Genomic DNA, 17325 nt, shown 5'->3' on the forward strand with positions numbered 1-17325 from the left:
TCCCACATGGGTGCAGGGGCCCAAGGACTGGGGCCATCCTCTGATACTTTCCCAGGCCATAGCATAGAGCTGGATTGGAAGAGGAGCAGCCGGGACTAGAACTGGTGCCCATATGGGATGCCGGTGCTTCAGGCTGGGACTTTAACCCGCTAAATCACAGTGCCAGCTCCAGAACTTTCTTACCTCAGATGATTTCATGATTTGCCTGTAGGGCAAAGTGACAGTAGAAAAATTGGCAGGAGGAAAGATGTACACGCGTGTGATCAATGTGAAATTGCACAGGAGGCACACAAAGCTTGACACTTAAGGGAGGGCCAGAGTTGAAGTTTACATACCCCTCCAAGAGAAGAGGGAAAGAGGAGGTAGTTGGCAAATCTAGAAGGAAGGTAAGTGGTTTCTCAGGGAGGTGAATGGACCCACAGAGCAGGCAGGAGCTTGGGACAAAGTTCCCTCGGTGTCCAGGTGTTTTGTCACCTCTAGGGTCCAGGCTTTTTTGGGGAAAGAGATACTTCAGGGGAAGCTCCTTCTTGCTCTTTGAGAGGGAGAGAAGCAAGAGATGGGCAGAGCTGAGGGAGAAGGTTGGAGAGGCCTTGCCTCAAAGTGTTCAGCTCGCCAAAGCCTGGTACCTTGGGGTATCCCGTCTGAGTCCCAGCAGAACAGAGAGCAGCTCCAAGAACTGTGCACCTTTGCTTTGAGGAAGAACAAGCTGAAATCATCCTCTAAAAGCATTGCCATTTCCTTGACTCTCCTTTGGACGGGCACTCTGTCCAACACCACACCATGGGAAACCCTGCCCAGCTCTGACCACTGTGTACAAATACGTCCTTGCAACAGCCGACGACAGGTGTGGGCAGTCACCGTGCGTCGGGGGATGTTTGCAAGTTGGGTGGCGGCTGGGCGAGGCAAAGCTAACCTGCTGAGACGGAGTTACTGGATGGGAGGCCGTGCCAAACACAGGTGGTTTGTTGGCAGGAACACTGCAGCCAGGCAGGCAGCTCCCCTTGGATGCCAGCAGGACAGGGTGGGCGGCCCAGGGAGAACACTCAGTGTGCTGTTGTTTCTGACTTCCGGCATCATCTTCTTCATCCTTTGGGTGTGCCAAGGAAAGGACAGCATTCTCAGAGGTGCTGTGGACAGGGACAGCTGGAGAAAGAGCCTACTCAGCACACACACATGATCATTCCTGCAATAATTCCACAAGAGAAACACATGCCCACATTGCAGCTAAGAACGTGGACCCGGATGGGTTTTGGAGCGTGGCCTGTTTTACGTGGCGGGCAGGTGAGGATTGTGTTCAGTTTAGGTAAGGTCCCCACTCCCTCATGCCCATGTGACAGAATGTCTTGCGAAAGGAAAGGATAGTGGTTCCTTGGTGTCCTAAGGGGGTGGGCTCCAGGACCCTGAGACTAGCAAAATCCATGGATGTTCAAGTCTTTCCTAGAAAATTCTGTGGTCTTTGCATATGAGTAAAACTTGTTTGCAGGCTCCTATATGCTTTAGCTTGCCTCTTGGTTACTTATAATACCTAATACAATGCAAACACTATGGAAGCCTTTGGTACATTGTCTTGTTTGGAGAATAATCACAGAAGAAAAATGTCTGTACCTGTTTGGCATGAATGCATTTTTCCCCCAAACATTTTGGGTCCTCGGCAGGTTGAATTTGTGATTGCAGGATCTGTGGATTGTGAGAGTCAACTGCATATGCATTTTGAAGTGTAAAACTTGCACCCTTGGTGGTGCTCCCCAGAGGCAGATGGACAGCTGTCCTGTGGGGAGGAACATCCTGGTGAACAGGGCTGTTCAGGATTGACCCGGGCTGCTGTGGCACGTGGTGAGGTCTTCATGAGGGAGCAATCCGAGCAGAAGTAGGAAATCCTGTACAGTCGTGTTTCCTAGGGCAGTGCCTGAGTTTTTACCCATAGCCCAACACTGTTTCTCTATGAGACTAGAAGGCTAAGTGGCAGAAGCTCATTCCCAGGCCAACTGGTTTAAATGGGTGAGATCCAAGATGGCTGCCAGTAGGACTTCAAGTGGTCCTAGGTTCTCATGATCATCTCATTGCCATGCTAAGATCACTCCCATCGGCTCCTTGATAGTTGACAGTCAAGAGGACAAGAGACCACAAAAGGACAAAAAGAAGGTGGCTCTCTCATTGGAAATTGCACAGCCCCTAATTCAGAAAACCCATGAATATTGCCCGCACTCCTTAGCATGTCCCTCCTCACCCCTTTGGCCATTTGTCTGTCACCCCACAGGCCCCAGCATGCTGAGAAGTGGGATTTGCAAGCCAGGCTGCGGCTTCTCCATTCCCCATTCAACTGATGCTCAGCTTCAGTTTCATTACTGGTTCCATGACACACAATACACAAAGGACCAGATTTTGGGGTCCCTCGCCCTTAACAAAAGGGGGTAACAATCAGAGTCACCCCTCAAGGGCATTGAGGGGGTGACTGGCTGTGTCAGCCAACCTTGAGAGAGGACATGACAACCAAAGCAGAAATTGATTCGTGAACTAACGACCCTCTACCGAGGCTCTATTCTACAGTGCTTTGGTTGGCTGCTCTTGTGTCGTTTGTCCTATCAGCGTCGTCCAGGACTTTGTTTTTTAGTTATTTTATGTTTATCAGAGACGCCTAATGCAGTGATTCTTAACCCGGGACGATTCGCTCCCCAGGCATTATCTGGAGACGTTTTTGCTGGCTGCTAACTGAGAAAGGGCTTGTCATTTGTGAGACGGAACCCCTCAAATGCCAAGGCAGGACCCACCTCTTGTCGGTCTCCCTTAGCCCACGGTGTCCTTCCTGTCCCTTGTCACTGACTTGAGGGAGTGACCCAGCTGGCCGTATGAGGTTCTAACCACCAGACCCCAGGAGTCATTTGCTTCTGCAGCAGATAAAACCCTCTTGGCCAGGGTTACCCCGAGGGGTTAGCGCAGGGGAACTCCAGGACCAGGCGGGGGAATTCCGGGTCTGGGACAGAAGTAAGGACCAGTGCCACGTAACCCCACCCCAGACACCTAAAGAGCGCGGCGTCACCAACCAGTCACAGCAAGACCTCGAGCTCCGCTGGCCAGCCAGGGACTTGGACGCAAGCTGATCACGCACCTCGCAGCCCCAGTTTCACTCTGTAAGAACCTTTACCCCTGACTCCTGGGGGAGCCTGGGAATGAAGCCGGGGCTGCCTGGCTCCTTGCTCTCCAATCTGTGATAAGCAGCTCCTTCCTTGCACCACCGTGATGTCAGTGAGCAGCTGTCCGCAGGCCGGGTGAGAGGAGCCGGGACTGGGGCTTCTACAGCCACACCCCCAGCTAGTTTGGGGTGGTGTTCGTTAACGTGGGTATCCAGTGACTGAAGGTCAGGGGGGTGAGGATGTACCTCCGACAATGTGCAGGGCACCCCCTGTCCCCACAAGAGAAGCAGTTCTAGCCCCCGGGGTCACGTGCTGAGATGTAGAAACCCTGGCCTCTAATCATGGACCTCCCAGGGGCCTGAGGTCTGATGTTTCTGTGGTCCCTCGCACTGGGAAAGTGGTGGGGACTTACAAGGCTTTTTTTTTTTTTTTTAGCAGCAAAGAAAAAGATCTCAGAGAACCCAAAGCCTTTAAAACATTGCCTGCCTCCCCTCTCTCTGACTAGGTGTCCACTGGCTTCCGTCCACTACCCCGAAGTTTGAGCAAAGCCCCACTAGTAGCAGTTTTTCCAGCCTTTGCCAACCCCCTAAGAATACACAGAACATGCGCGCTGAGGACGGATGCCCTAGACCAGGAGGAGGGAGCTAGTGTGTGTGTCTGTCTGTGTGTGTGTGTGTGTGTGTGGAGGGTGTGGGGGGCTGATCACGCTGAACTTTCAACCCTTCCTGGCAGTGTTTGCTGACCAGAAAGCAAAGCCAGCTGTAACTTGGACAGTTCTTTCCGCAAACAGACAACACAGACTCTTATCTCCCCAACTGGAGGCTTTGTGTTGAGTCCTCGGCTTTGGGCACTGCACTCAGCAGGAAGACCACCCACAAGCAGGCAAGCAGGCTGCACCTCCCAGGGAGGCCACCTGTTCTGGGCCGGCTATCAGATGTGAAGGAGCTGCTAATAACCCTTTATAAGCTATAAAGGGAGGTGGCTATGGCAGGGAGCTGACAAACATTTGGGGGCAAATTATTTGTGTAGCTGACTGTCATTTGCACCCCGGTGGAGGGCTGGAAGGTATGCGTTTCAGGTTACAGGATATCCAAATGGCTGTTAGCAGGCAGTGGTGACGGTTGAAGTTCTGAGTCTATAGGCTTGATCCAGACCTCAGATCATGGTTACTTCCCGGAATGTTCTCAGCCTCCCTGGACAGCACGCCCTGTGTTTATGGGTGGGAAGAAATTCTGCAGCTAGCACTCCCTAAGGTACTCCATGCACTTGGGGGTCGCAGATCTGTTTTGGACTGATAGTGTTCCACTCTGATTCTGTAGGATTTGCTTTCTTTCCTGGTACAAGAAAGTGAAGACAGAGATGCTGCCATTTCAGCTGACAACTGAGAATCTGAGGCTACGGCAGACCCAGCACTGTAATGTGATGGTTGGGTCAACACAAATGAAGCATTTCAGGCAAACAGTGCAATGGTCCTAGAAAACCTTTGCAGAAGACAGGATTACCAGGGAAGTTTATTTTGGTGCAAAGAAAATTCAAAAATTCAAAATCCATGCAGTGCAGTTGCTTCATAGATGTTTTCCATAAGCTTTTTGAAGATCCTTTGTATACATAGATTTCAAAACTTCTTGCACCAAGATAAACTTCTCTTTTAATTCCCTTCTTCTCATGAACTTTTTGAAGTCATCCCACATGGTTGTCAACGAACTACCTTCTTAGCTTGAGCTGGTAGCTGTTGGATTGAAGGGCCAAAGAGGGAACTGTGGAGATGACAAGCAGGGGCAAGGAATAGGAAGGACCCTGGATATGTAAATCCCATCCCCGCTGAGCCCGCTGGTCCAGTTCTGGGTTGCAGTAAAGGGATTTCTGCCCTAAGCTTTCCCAGGAAGCCAAGTTCAGAACTGAAGATGAACACAGGTTTTAGAAACCTGGGGACCGGGCCGGAAGAGGGGGTGGGAGGGGAGCCAGTGGGTGCCTTCCTGAGCCTGTGCACTCACGGCAGGGGGTAGGGGCTGGGGGCTGGGTGATTTCTGTCCCTTATAACTCTATTTGTCTGCCATAGATGCTTATAGGTCAAGGCAATTACTGGAAGTTGCAGAATCTGGGCTACAACCCCCCCTTGGGGAATTCATAATTGTGCTGGAGATAAGCTCTTATCACAGAAGAGATTATCAACCAGTCCAAGGCCATGGGGACAAGGACCAGCTGGGCCACAGGGAGCACATCAAGGATGGGCCAGGGGTTGCAGAGAGGGCAGGCTTCAAGGAGGAGGAGTACCTTGGAAGAGCCCTCCAGGCGTGGCCAGGTGAGAGGCAGGGCCAGATGCTCAGCAGAGGGGGTTCCTCCATGGCTTTTTTTTTTCAGATTTATTTATTTATTTGAAAGTCAGAGTTACACAGAGAGGAGGAGAGGCAGAGAGGGAGAGAGAGATCTTCCATCTGCTGGTTCACTCCCCAATTGGCTGCAATGGCTGGAGCTGTGCCAATCCGAAGCCAGGAGCTTCTTCCGGGTCTCCCACATGGGTGCAGGGGTCCAAGGACTTGGGCCATCTTCTACTGCTTTCCCAGGGCAAATCAGAGAGCTGGATGGGAAGTGCAGCAGCTGGGACCTGAACTGACGCCCATATGGGATGCTGGCACTTCGGGCCAGGGCGTTAACCCCCTGAGCCACAGCACTGGCCCTCTCCGTGGCTTTAAAGGGACAGTCAGCTTCCCTGTCCGGAAGCAGCATAAGAGATGCCGCCTTCTGGTCAGGCTGTGAGGTGAAGGGGTCGGGTTCTCCCTGGCGTGCCTAGCCCAGGAGGGCTGGAAAGCAGGGATTTGGGGGCAGCTGGGTCTGGAGAAGCACTCACAGATCTGGAAGAGATGAGACACCCTGGGAAGAGACTGGTGCCAGCCCAGGTCTATGCGGGAGAAGCTGAGAGGCAGTGGGAAAGGAGACCGGCACTGTAGGCACCCTAGAGGAGGAGGCAGCGGGACGTGGCAAGGAGGAGCAGCAAGGCCTGGCTGGACAAAAGGAGAGCTGCCTGTCACCCCCTTGGACGAGAGGCACATGCCAAAAGGAAATGCTTCTTAGGTTATCGGAAGTGCAGAGTTGGGATTGGAAAGGGAATGTTTGCTCCTCGGTTCGCTCCTGGGGTGCAGCATTGCAGGGCAACAGCCATGTCCAGGCGAGGTGGTGCAGCATCGGCCCCGCTGCCATGCTGAGTCTCGAGGCCACAGACTGAGCTTCGAGATGCACAGCTTGCAGATGGCCGACTTGGGACTTTAACTCAGGCCAAGCTGGTGGTGAGAGCCATGCCTTGAGCTCAGCCTATACACAGACTATGGCGAATACAGTGGCTGCGTCAGCCGGGTCAGTTTCCCATCTGTTCAGCAGTCACTTTTCATTCTGCTACCAGATTTCTTACAAATGCATACCAACATTATGTTAGTCTATTGACTAACCACCAACAACAAAGTAAAGCAGGGGCCGGCACTGTGGCATAGTGGGTAAAGCCACTGCCTGCCGTGCTGGCATCCCATATGGGCTCCAGTTCTAGTCCCAGCTGCTCCACTTCTGATCCAGCTCTCTGCTATGGCCTGGGAAAGCAGTAGAAGATGGCCCAAGACCTTGGGCCCCTGAACCCATGTGGGAGACCTGGAAGAAGCTCCTGGCTCCTGGCTTTGGATCGGCACAGCTCTGGCTGTTGTGGCCAATTGAAGAGTGAACCAGTGGATAGAAGAACCTCTCTCTCTCTTTCTCTCTCTCTCTCTCTCTCTCTCTCTCCCTCTCTTCCTCTCTCCCTCTCTCCCTCTCTCCCTCTCTCCCTCTCCTTCTCTCTCTGTAACTCTGACTTTCAAATTAATAAATAAATCTTTTTTTATAAAAAAGCAAACACAATAAAGCAAAAACCACCACAACAAGAAGCCTTGGACTCTTTTTCTTAAAAAGTATACAGACATCATAGTAAAGCCATTCTTTACTACATATAAAAATTACACATTTTTTTTTTTTTGCAAAGCAAAGGGAATTTCCGAAAGTCAAAGGAGACAGCAGAAATTCCCTCTCTTGTTGTTATTGCAAAGTCTTTATCCAGCAGATTTTGTTAGAATTCTGTGAAATATACTTTAGTCACCCTCTGGAAGTCAAACTCACTTGCTTGTCTTCCAGGTAGAACTCAGTCAAATTAATCCTACCTTTGGGGAATGCAAGATCTCACAGGAACTGGAGGTAGAATTCAAGATTCAGATTTACCACTTCTACCCCTTTTCTTTTTTTCTTTTTTGAGAGGCAGAGAGACAGGGACAGGGCAGACAGAGAGTTCCTACCTGCTGGCTCATCACTCAGATGCCCACAATGCTCAGGGCTAGTTTGGGCCAGACCGAAGCCTGGAGCCAAGTCTCCCGGGTGGGTGACTGTGACCCAACTACTTGAGCCATCACCTGTGCCTCTCAAGGTCCGGATTAGCAGGAAGCTGGAGGCAGGAGCCAGGGGCTGGAATTGAACCCAAGCTCTCTGTCAGGGGACACAGGCGTTTAACCATTAAGTCAAACACCTTCCCCCACATCCACTGTTAAACGCATGTCAGAGCCAAGCTACCTCCCATGTCGTTTCAGGGGAAAGTGAAATCAGAAACCTAGCAATGGTGATTTTTACAGTGTTGAAGTTTTTGCCAAATTTGGGTTCTGAAAGGAATTTCTCTGCAGGGCGATTTGGCAGGGACTTTGCATTTTGTCGGTGTTCACCCGGAGCCCTTAGCTGGATCCTCTGCTGTGTAATCAGTTTGCTGCAACTCTCTCTGCTCCCCTCTTTTATTTGAATCCTAGCAAAATGATTTCATACTAGGAGAGCAAATCACACACCTGCCACTGACTGGTTCCTGTTCCTTCTAGCACAGCCAACTGCCAGGCAAGACAGGCATATACTCCGTTAATTTGCCAGAGAATTAACATTTGCTGTCAGGTAGCATTGCTTATTATTATTATTATTATTACTGAGACAGAGCTCCAATTTAATTATTTAATCTTCAAATGCCTGAAACCTTGGACCAGGTGAGGGACCAAAAAGCTGGAAGCTGGGAACTCAACCCAGGTCTTCCATGTGGGTGGCAGGGAGCCACTCATTTGAACCATCACTACTGTCTCCCAGTAGGAAGCTGGAGCCAGGAACCAGAGCCAGGCATCAAACCAAGTACTCCAGCATGGGATGCAGATTTCTTAACCACCTAACATTGCTCTTTTACCCCGGGAATTTCTGCTCCCCAGGCAGGAACCCTAGGCCAAGGGATCAATGGGTGGTTTGCTGAAGCCATTGTTTCTGTTTTAATGAGCATTTTGTTTCATGAGCGCAATCATAAAATACATCCACAGAGTTCTAAACCAGATTAAGTCGTGTAGAAATAGAAAGATGTTACTTTTTTATTGTGTTTTATTTCGCTTTGAAATCAAACTGATAAAACTATTTTAGGTGGTTGCTCCAACGAGGTTCAATGCCTTTTTTAAGATTTTATTTATTTATTCGAGAGGTAGAGTTACAGACAGTGAGAGGGAGAGACAGAGAGAAAGGTCTTCCTTCTGTTGGTTCACTCCCCAGGTGGCTACAATGGCCAAAGCTGCGCCCATCCAAAGCCAGGAGCCAGGTGCTTCTTCCCAGTCTCCCACGTGGGTGCAGGGGCCCAAGGACTTGGGCCATCCTCTGCTGCTTTCCCAGGCCACAGCAGAGAGCTGGATTGGAAGAGGAGCTGCAGGGACTAGAACCGGCATCCATATGGGATACCGGTGCCACGGGTGGAGGATTAACCTACTGCACCATGGCACCCGGTTCGATGCTTTTAAAGGATGAGAAGAAAAATAAAAGGCAAGAACAAATCAAAGAAAATGTTGGTTTCAACAATGCAAATTTGGCAACCCATTGAGAAATTTGTGGGACTGCATTTTTTAGCCCACAGGCTAGTAGCTGTAATAGCCCGTTGTAGAAGCGGTGCGTGTTGTTACTTACCCGCAGAAAAATGAAAGCTTTGTTGCTCAAATGTACCTTGCAATCTTCCATTCCACAATGATGGCGAACCCAAGACAGCCTGAGCAGGCCAACATCGCCACGCTGCCCTCTGGTGGTGGCCTGCGTCTTGGCGTCTTGCGTTGATGTTGGAGGTGAGGCCGCTGGGAGCCCTGGGAGTGGGGGGGATGGGGGGCGGGGTGGGGTCTCATTACCAGGGATGGAAGCCTTCCCTGCAAAGACGCACAGACTGGTATTGACCCCAGGGAGCAGAGGGAAGAGGATGGAGGACCAGAGTCACTAGTAGAAACTTCAGAGGAGAAACTGAGGCAGTGAACACAAAGAGTGGAGGTACATATTTTCTTCTAGGAAAGCCACATTTTTTTTTTGTTTCTTTGTTTGCAGTTCAGCCTCAGGCTTCCAACTTACCCTCATCAGAGGGTATAGGATTTATTAAGGTCATTTTTAGTTATGAGATACTTCCAACATGCAGAGACATTGAAAAATACTGTAAGTGACATGCATGGATCAGTTAGCTCCTTGGGAGATGTGAGGCAATGGTGAGGTTTTATTCAGTCTTGTGTGTCCCTCACCTTCTTCTCATGACCTGCTTTTCGGGCATCTCCTGTCCACCTCCCACCCTGGACGGCGGGGGCAGGGATGGGGTCATCTTCATCTCTGAGTGTGTGCACTTAGCAGGTGCACAGTGTCTGTTCAATGAGTGTCCAATGTGGGAAGAACGGGATAACTTATTCAAGTAGAGTGTGGCTGAGGGAGTGTCCCTGCCTCATCCGTAGGCAGGAGTGGTGTGGTTTGTGGGGTTGGTATTTCTCAGGTGCTCACAGAACTGGGCTGCAGCCCAGGTACCCGCACACTGGGCACCTTCCTCCCATGGCTCTGTCCACCCCCGCCCCAGAGCTGGGGCCTGGCTCTGTTGATCACATTTGTCTCCCTCACTGCTGTGGCTAAAGCCATGGAGATGGTGGAGCTCAGATTCGTGTTTGAGACACTGTTCCCCGTAGCACTGTTCTGTCCTGGATTCCAGTGCAAGGAGGTTGAAAACACAGATGTGGGAAAGGAGTAACTGACAACCATCAGTTAACTCTTGAAGCCTGTTCACATCTCACCAACCTCTCAGAAATCACACTTCCGGATGAATTGCTTTGTCTTTTTGCTTTGTTTTGTTTTCTTTCAGAAAAGTGGGAGAATCACTTCCACAAGGGCGATGTCTTAGTCCAGTAGGGCAGCTATAACAAAAATACCCTAGGCTGGACAATGTGCGAACAGCAGAAACCCGCTGCTCAAGGCTCTGGAGACGGAGAAATCCAAGATCAAGGTGCTGGTGGATTCAGGGTCTGGTGTGGTGTGGACTGTCTGTCTTCTTGCTGTGGTCTCCCAGGGCAGAAGGGATAAAGCCACTCCCTACCCACCCCCCACCCCCAGCCCTGTTCCCCTTTTGCAAGGGCACCAATCCCACTGCTGGAGGGCTGTGCACGCATAACCTGATCACTTCCCCAAGGCCCTGTCTCTAAATACTATTACAGATTACATACTGACACATACAACTGGGGGAGAGACACTAAAAATCAGATCACAGCAATTGATTGTGTCAACTTTCAAGCTCCTGCTTTTAAAAAGATTTGTTTATTTGAAAGGCAGAATGACAAAGAAAGAAAGTAAGAGAGCTTCCATCTGCTGGTTCACTGCCCAAGTACCTGCAACAACCAGGGATAGATGAGGCTGCGGCACGGTACCCAGAACTCTATTGAGACCTCCCAAATGCATGGGGCCCAAGTACTTATGCCCTCATCACTTCCTCCCAGGCACATTGGCAGGAAGCTGGATTGGAAACTCGAGTAAGCCAGGACTCGAACCAGGCACTCTGATATGGGATGTGGGCACCCCAAGTGGTGGCTAAATCTGCTGCACAATGCCAGTGCTTCAGTTCATTTTTTGTCCCTTAATCTATTTTTTATAGATGATTCTTTATTTCATTTGAATTCACTAAATTGAAATAAAAGGAAGCCACTAACATAGACATGTCCGTTGCTCTGCAGAGAGCAACCTGCAGCATATCCAGCCAGCTTGCCTTCGCTGGGGCTGGCCCTCATCATGATGGACTTCCACCTTCAGATCTCTTAAAGAAAACCTGCACAGGGCCAGTTCTGTGGCACAATGAGTTAACGCCATGGCCTGAAGCTCCGGCATCCCATATAGGTACTGGTTCAAGACCTGGCTGCTCCACTTCTGATCCAGCTCTCTGCTATGGCCTGGGGAAGCAGTAGAAGATGTCCCAAGTCCTTGGGCCCCTGCACACATGGGAGACCTGGAAGAAGTTCCTGGGTCCTGGCTTCAGATCAGCGCCACTCTGGCCATTGCAGCCAATTGGGGAGTGAACCAGCAGATGGAAGATCTCTCTCTCTTCTCTCTCTCTGCCTCTCCTCTCTCTGTGTAACTCTGACTTTCAAATAAATAAATAAATAAATAAATAAATCTAAAAAAAAAGAAAGAAAATCTGCACAATAGAAAAATGCTCATGGTAGTGCTATGGACCCATGTATCTTAATCTTTATTCCAGGTTCTTGCTCCTGGCAATAGATAAGACTTTATTTATTTACTTATTTTTGTATGAAAGAGTTACAGAGAGGGACAGGAAGGTAGAGAGGGAGATCTTTAATCCCCAAATGACCACAATGGCCAGGGCTGTGCCAGGCCAAAGCCAGAATTCAGGAGCTTCATTCAGGTCTCCCACACAAGTGGCAGGGGCCCAAGCCCTTGGGCCATCTTCCACTGCTTTTCCCAGGCACATTAGTAGGGAGCTGGATCGGAAGTGGAGCAGCTGGGACTCGAACCAGCACCCGTATGGGATGCTGCTGTCACGGGCAGCAGTTTAACCTGCTACGCCACAACCTTGGCCCCAGAGATAAGAATTTAAAGCAGAGGTATAAATACAGTGCTCAAGTGAGACCAGGATTTATCTCAGAAAGAGTAAATCTACACCCACGCATGTTGTAGTCACTTAGATCACAAAGTTCCCCAACGTAATCCATATTATGCTAAGTTCCTGTATTTGGGCCTTTGGATACTTTACATACAAAACCCAAGAACCCCTAAGACTCAGATTAGTCCAGTTGTGTGGTTTTCGTGCAGATCTTCATTGTATGGGCATTCAGATACGTACAGGCTAGTTTCTCTACGCTGAAGATGCAGAGTGAAACAGTGAGCTAAGTTAATGTAGTACTCATACAAAACAAATACCGGGCTTAGGGGTTACAACACCTGTTACCAAGAAGGCATACTTTGGGGCTGGCGCTGTGGCATAGCCAATAAGTGGCAGCATCCCATGGGAGCCCCCACTTCTGATCCAGCTCCCTGTTAATGCTCCTGGGAAAAGAGCAGAAGATAACCCAAGTCCTTGGGCCCCTGCACCCATGTGGGAGATCTGGAAGAAGCTCTTGGCTCCTGGCTTCAGTCTGGCCTAGCCCTGACTATTGTGGTCATTTGGGGAGTGAATCAACAGATGGAAACCTCTCTCTCTCTCCCTCCCTCTCTCTCTCTCTCTCTTTCTCCTTCTCTGTAACTCTGACTTTCAAATTAATAAATAATATTTTTTAAAAGGCATAATTTAAGATATTGGGAACTTAGATTTGCTTATAGTGAGAAATGAAATAAAGAAGGTAATAAAATGATCCTGTCCTTTCCATTCAAAAATGCAAGCCTATTAGAGCATCTTAGCCAGGGGACTGGCTCCCTGACTCCAGACACAGTCTATCCGTGCTTCTCAGAGTGGCTTCCTCAGGTCAGCAGCATTGGTGTCGCCTGGGAGCTCGTTAGAGTTGCAGACGCCAGCAGTTGCACCTTGCCAAGATCCCCAGCTGGTTCCCATGCAAAGTAAGGCTGTAGAGGATTTTTTTTTCCCGATAATTTTCTAAATTCCAGTAGGTAGCTGTTTTGTATAGCATGATCTGCTCCAGGGTTAAATGACAGAAATGTAGCAACTTCTTTTCACCAGGGGAGTATGATGGCTCGGGGTTTTTATATTTTATATTTAAAATAAAAATTTCTATTTATAAAAAATTTATATTTAACTGAATTATTTTATCTGTTTTACCTGCTTTTGTCAATAGGTATAAATCTTTTAAATATAAGACAAAGACTTGGGTATATAGACTTAAAGAATAAAGAGAGAGGGGAAGAAGGAAAAAACAAAGAAAGAAAAGGACACATTGGTATTTCATTTTTTAAAAAATCTTGAAAGCATTTTTCTCACCCACATTTTCCTGACTTGTGAAATGAAAATTTGTCATTTTATCAAAGGAACAGAACTTAAACTCCTCTTAAAGTGCAGGAGGAAATTTCAAGAAAGTAGAAAGATGACAACGTTAAAAATTATTTGTAAGAGACACAGCTTAGGTTCAAAGACACAAACAGATTAGAAGTACAAGGGCAGGGTGGGTTAAGATGCCCGTGTCCTATCAGCACCTGGATTTGACTCCCCAATCTGGCTCCGGACTCGGCTTCCAGTCAGTGTGTACCCTCGGAGGCAGCAGGGTAAGCTCAAGGAGTGGTTGCGTCCCTGCCCCCCACAGGAGAGACCTGCATTGTGCTCCCAGCTCCCAGCTTTGACTGGTTCGGCCCCAGCCACTGGGAACATCTGGGGAGTGAACCTGCAGGTAGGCACTGTCACTGTCTACCTGTCTCTCTCTAACTTAAAATAAAAATCAGAGTAAACGGTAAAAGACAGGAAAAGATGTACTATGCAAAGAATGACTTAGAAGAGAGCTAGAGTGGCCATGTTAATATCACACAAAACAGACTTTAAAACAAGAAATATTATTACGGGGGTGGGTATTGTGGCACAGTGGACTAGCCCACCATGTGGGACACCACCTGCATTTTTTTTTTAATATATTTTTTGACAGGTAGAGTTATAGACAGTGAGCGAGAGACAGAGAGAAAGGTCTTCCTTCCGTTGGTTCATTCCCCAAATGGCTGCTCCGGCCAGAGCTACGCCGACCCGAAGCCAGGAGCCAGGTTCTGTTTCGTCCTGGTCTCCCACGTGAGTGCAGGGGCTCAAGCACTTGGGCCTTCCTTCACTGCCCTCCCAGGCCACAGCAGAAAGCTGGACTGGAAGAGGAACAACCAGGACTAGAACCCGGTGCCCATGTGGGATGCTGGCACTGCAGGTGGAGGGTTAACCAAGTGAGCCAAGGCGCCGGCCCCGACACCTGCATTCTGTATTGGAGAGCCAGTTCAAGTCCTGGCTACTTTGCTTTCTATCCAGGTTCTTACTAATGTGTCTTAGAAGCAGCAGATGATGGTTCAAGTAACTGAGTCCCTGCCACCTCTGTAGAGGGCCAGAATGGAGTTCCTGGCTTCTGGCTTCAGCCTGGCTCAGCCCAGCTATTGCAGACATTTGGGAAGTAAACCAACAAATAGAAGATCTCTTTCTCTCTCTTTCTCTCTCTCTCTCTCTCTCTCTCTCTCTCTCTCATCTGCTTTTCCAATAAACTAATGAATCTTTGAAAATATTATCATGGGGGGCCGGCACCGTGGCTCACTTGGTTAATCCTCCACCTGCGGCACCAGCATCCCATATGGGTGCCAGGTTCTAGTCCTGGTTGCTCCTTTTCCAGTCCAGCTCTCTGCTGTGGCCCGGGAAGGCAGTGGAGGATGGCCCAAGTGCTTGGGCCTTGCACCCTCATGGGAGACCAGGAAGAAGCAGCACCTGTCTCCTGGCTTCAGATCAGCGCAGCGCCGGCCGTGGCGGCCGTTTGGGGAGTGAACCAACGGAAGGAAGACCTTTCTGTCTCTCTCTCTCACTGTCTATGACTCTACCTTTCAAATAAAAAAAAGAAAGAAAGAAAAGAAAATATTATCCTGGAAAAAAAGGAAACTTTCATAATGTTGGTAATGATAAAAGAGTCAATACATCAATACATCAGGAACACATAACAGTTGTAACGTTTATGCACATAATAACAGAGCCTCAACTACAGAAAGCAAAAACTGGTGTATCTGAAAGGAGACACAGACAACTGAACAATTATAATAGGAGAGTTTAAATTAATAGACAATCTAGACAGAAAATTAGCAAGGATACAGAGGACTTGAACAGTACTATCAACCAACTTGAATTAAGTGACCCATTTAACACAGTCAGGCGCTACTTCACAGCAGGATGAGTTCTGAGAAATGCACCATCAGATGCTTCCGTCCTTGTGTACACATCACAGAGTATACTTACACAAGCTCAGCTAGCCACATCACGTGGGACCACCCCGTGTGTGATCTGTCCTTGACTGCAGCATTCCACGGTGTGTGTCTATAGACACAGAGCACTCTGGCCAAAGACTCCGGAAAATCAAATAAGTCAAAACCTCAACTTCTCAGTAGTCACAATAGTCACCTTGCTCGACATGATGGCTACTGGCTACCATATTTTGTCACAGCAAATTATAGAACATTCCCATTATCTCAGGCAGTTGTACTGGAAATTGTTGTTTCAGATCACTTAACAAAGAAGTTTAAACTTTTGCACTAAAAAAAAAAAAAAAGGCTTTACCTGCTGACCAACACTCTCTTCATACTTTAATTAATTAATTAACTTTGTTTACTTGAAAGGTAGAGAAACAGGATGAGATAGAGAGAGAGCTGCCATTTGCTGGTTCACTCTCCAGATGCCTGCAACAGTGGGGACTGGGCCAGGCTGTAACCAGGAGCCTAGAACTCAATCCAGGTCCCCCATGGGGGTGGCAGGGACCCAAATACTTCAGCCATCATGTGTTGCCTCCCAGGATTAGCTGGAAGCTGGGATCAAGTCCAGGTACTGGGATGTGGGTTGCAGGGATCCCAATAGTGTGCCAAGTGCTGTGCCACATGGCTACCCCTTTTCCCACCACGTTATTTTTAGAGCAAATGTGTGACTTAAACATAATAAAGCATTTACCACATTTGATTGCCTCTTTTTTTTTTAAGTAACCATATCCAGAAGAGCATTCCTGCCAATGTTCTTCCCCCAGGGGGTTGTACCCAGCTTTTCCCATAATTCTGCCATTGCCCAAAAACAGTTGCTGAACTCCCCTCTGGACGTGCCTTTCAGAGTCAGCTCCAGAGTTTACAAGGAAAAGATTGCCTTGTAACTGCACAGTGGTTCGCTGTTGGAGAAAAATGCATCCCCTACTGTGTCACCCACCTTTTCACCAGACTTAACTCTGAATGACCTTGAACGATTCATCACCATGGCAATCTCCTCGAAACAACATACCCGATGAACTGAAGGCTGTGTGTGCAAAGGGAGCTGGCAGAAGCAGCCTCAGAAAGGATCACCTTGTTGCAGGGGGCAGGTGGTCTTCCACCCTGTGCACCTTGCAGCCTGTAGTCTTCTTCCTGAAGGTTACCCCGTGTATATAACCCGCGTGATGACATGCCCGCCCCAACACCCACAGCTCGGGAGATAATGGGGCGTCTTAGAGCTCAGCTTCTCACAGAGCAACTACAAAATTCAACAGAACAGTAGACTAGGAAACGTTTCTCTCCTCACCCATCATCTCGCTAGGTTCCTGGCTGAGGTCCACATCACACAGCAAAAGACAGAGTAACAAAAGAAAAGCATAAACACTTGCTAAATAGAAGTTTTAGGTGGCACAGGAGCTTTTATTAACAAAGACCCAAAGATACTGGCAACCTGAAAAGTTTTTGTGCTCAGATTTGAGGAAGTATGAATGCTGTGGTGCAGCAGGGTTGGGCTTAGGGGACAGAATGTAATGGTAATAGGGGCCAGGGCTGTGGCATAGTGAGTTAATCCTCCTCCTGCTGTGCCGGCACTGGTTCGAGACCCGGCTGCTCCACTTCTGATCCAGCTCTCTGCTATGGCCTGGGAAAGCAGTAGAAGATGGTCCAAGTCCTTGGGCCCCTGCACCCACGTGGGAGACCTGGAAGAAGCTCCTGGCTCCTGGCTTCAGATCGGCACAGCTCCGGCCACTGCAGCCAGCTGGGGAGTGAACCATCGGATGGAAGACCTCTCTCTCTCTCTCTCTCTCTTTCTCTCTGCCTCTCCTCTCTCTGTGTAACTCTGACTTTCAAATAAGTAAATAAACCTTTAAAAAAAATGCAATGGTAATAAAGGGGGGGGGGGCAGAGCTAACAAGCCCCAGGTGTTCAGATTCTTCTATGTCCCTGGGTCTTCAGAGACAGGGACACTCCTGCCTCCAGGCATAGG

At 48.9% G+C, this 17325-nt stretch overlaps 1 long non-coding RNA gene across 1 annotated transcript; it reads right to left on the minus strand.

Moving 5' to 3' along the window:
- Window positions 1-936: 936 nt before the first annotated feature.
- LOC133771361 (uncharacterized) lies at window positions 937-7544 on the minus strand. The gene is made up of 3 exons (XR_009867565.1): window positions 7439-7544; window positions 1606-1768; window positions 937-1087 (listed from the first exon to the last, which is right to left on the minus strand). It is a non-coding gene; the product is annotated as an uncharacterized LOC133771361 (long non-coding RNA).
- Between the last annotated feature and the right edge of the window lie 9781 nt (window positions 7545-17325).

The sequence above is a fragment of the Lepus europaeus genome, chromosome 12 (genome assembly GCF_033115175.1).
Source record: "Lepus europaeus isolate LE1 chromosome 12, mLepTim1.pri, whole genome shotgun sequence".
In the NCBI taxonomy this organism is placed as follows: domain Eukaryota; kingdom Metazoa; phylum Chordata; class Mammalia; order Lagomorpha; family Leporidae; genus Lepus; species Lepus europaeus.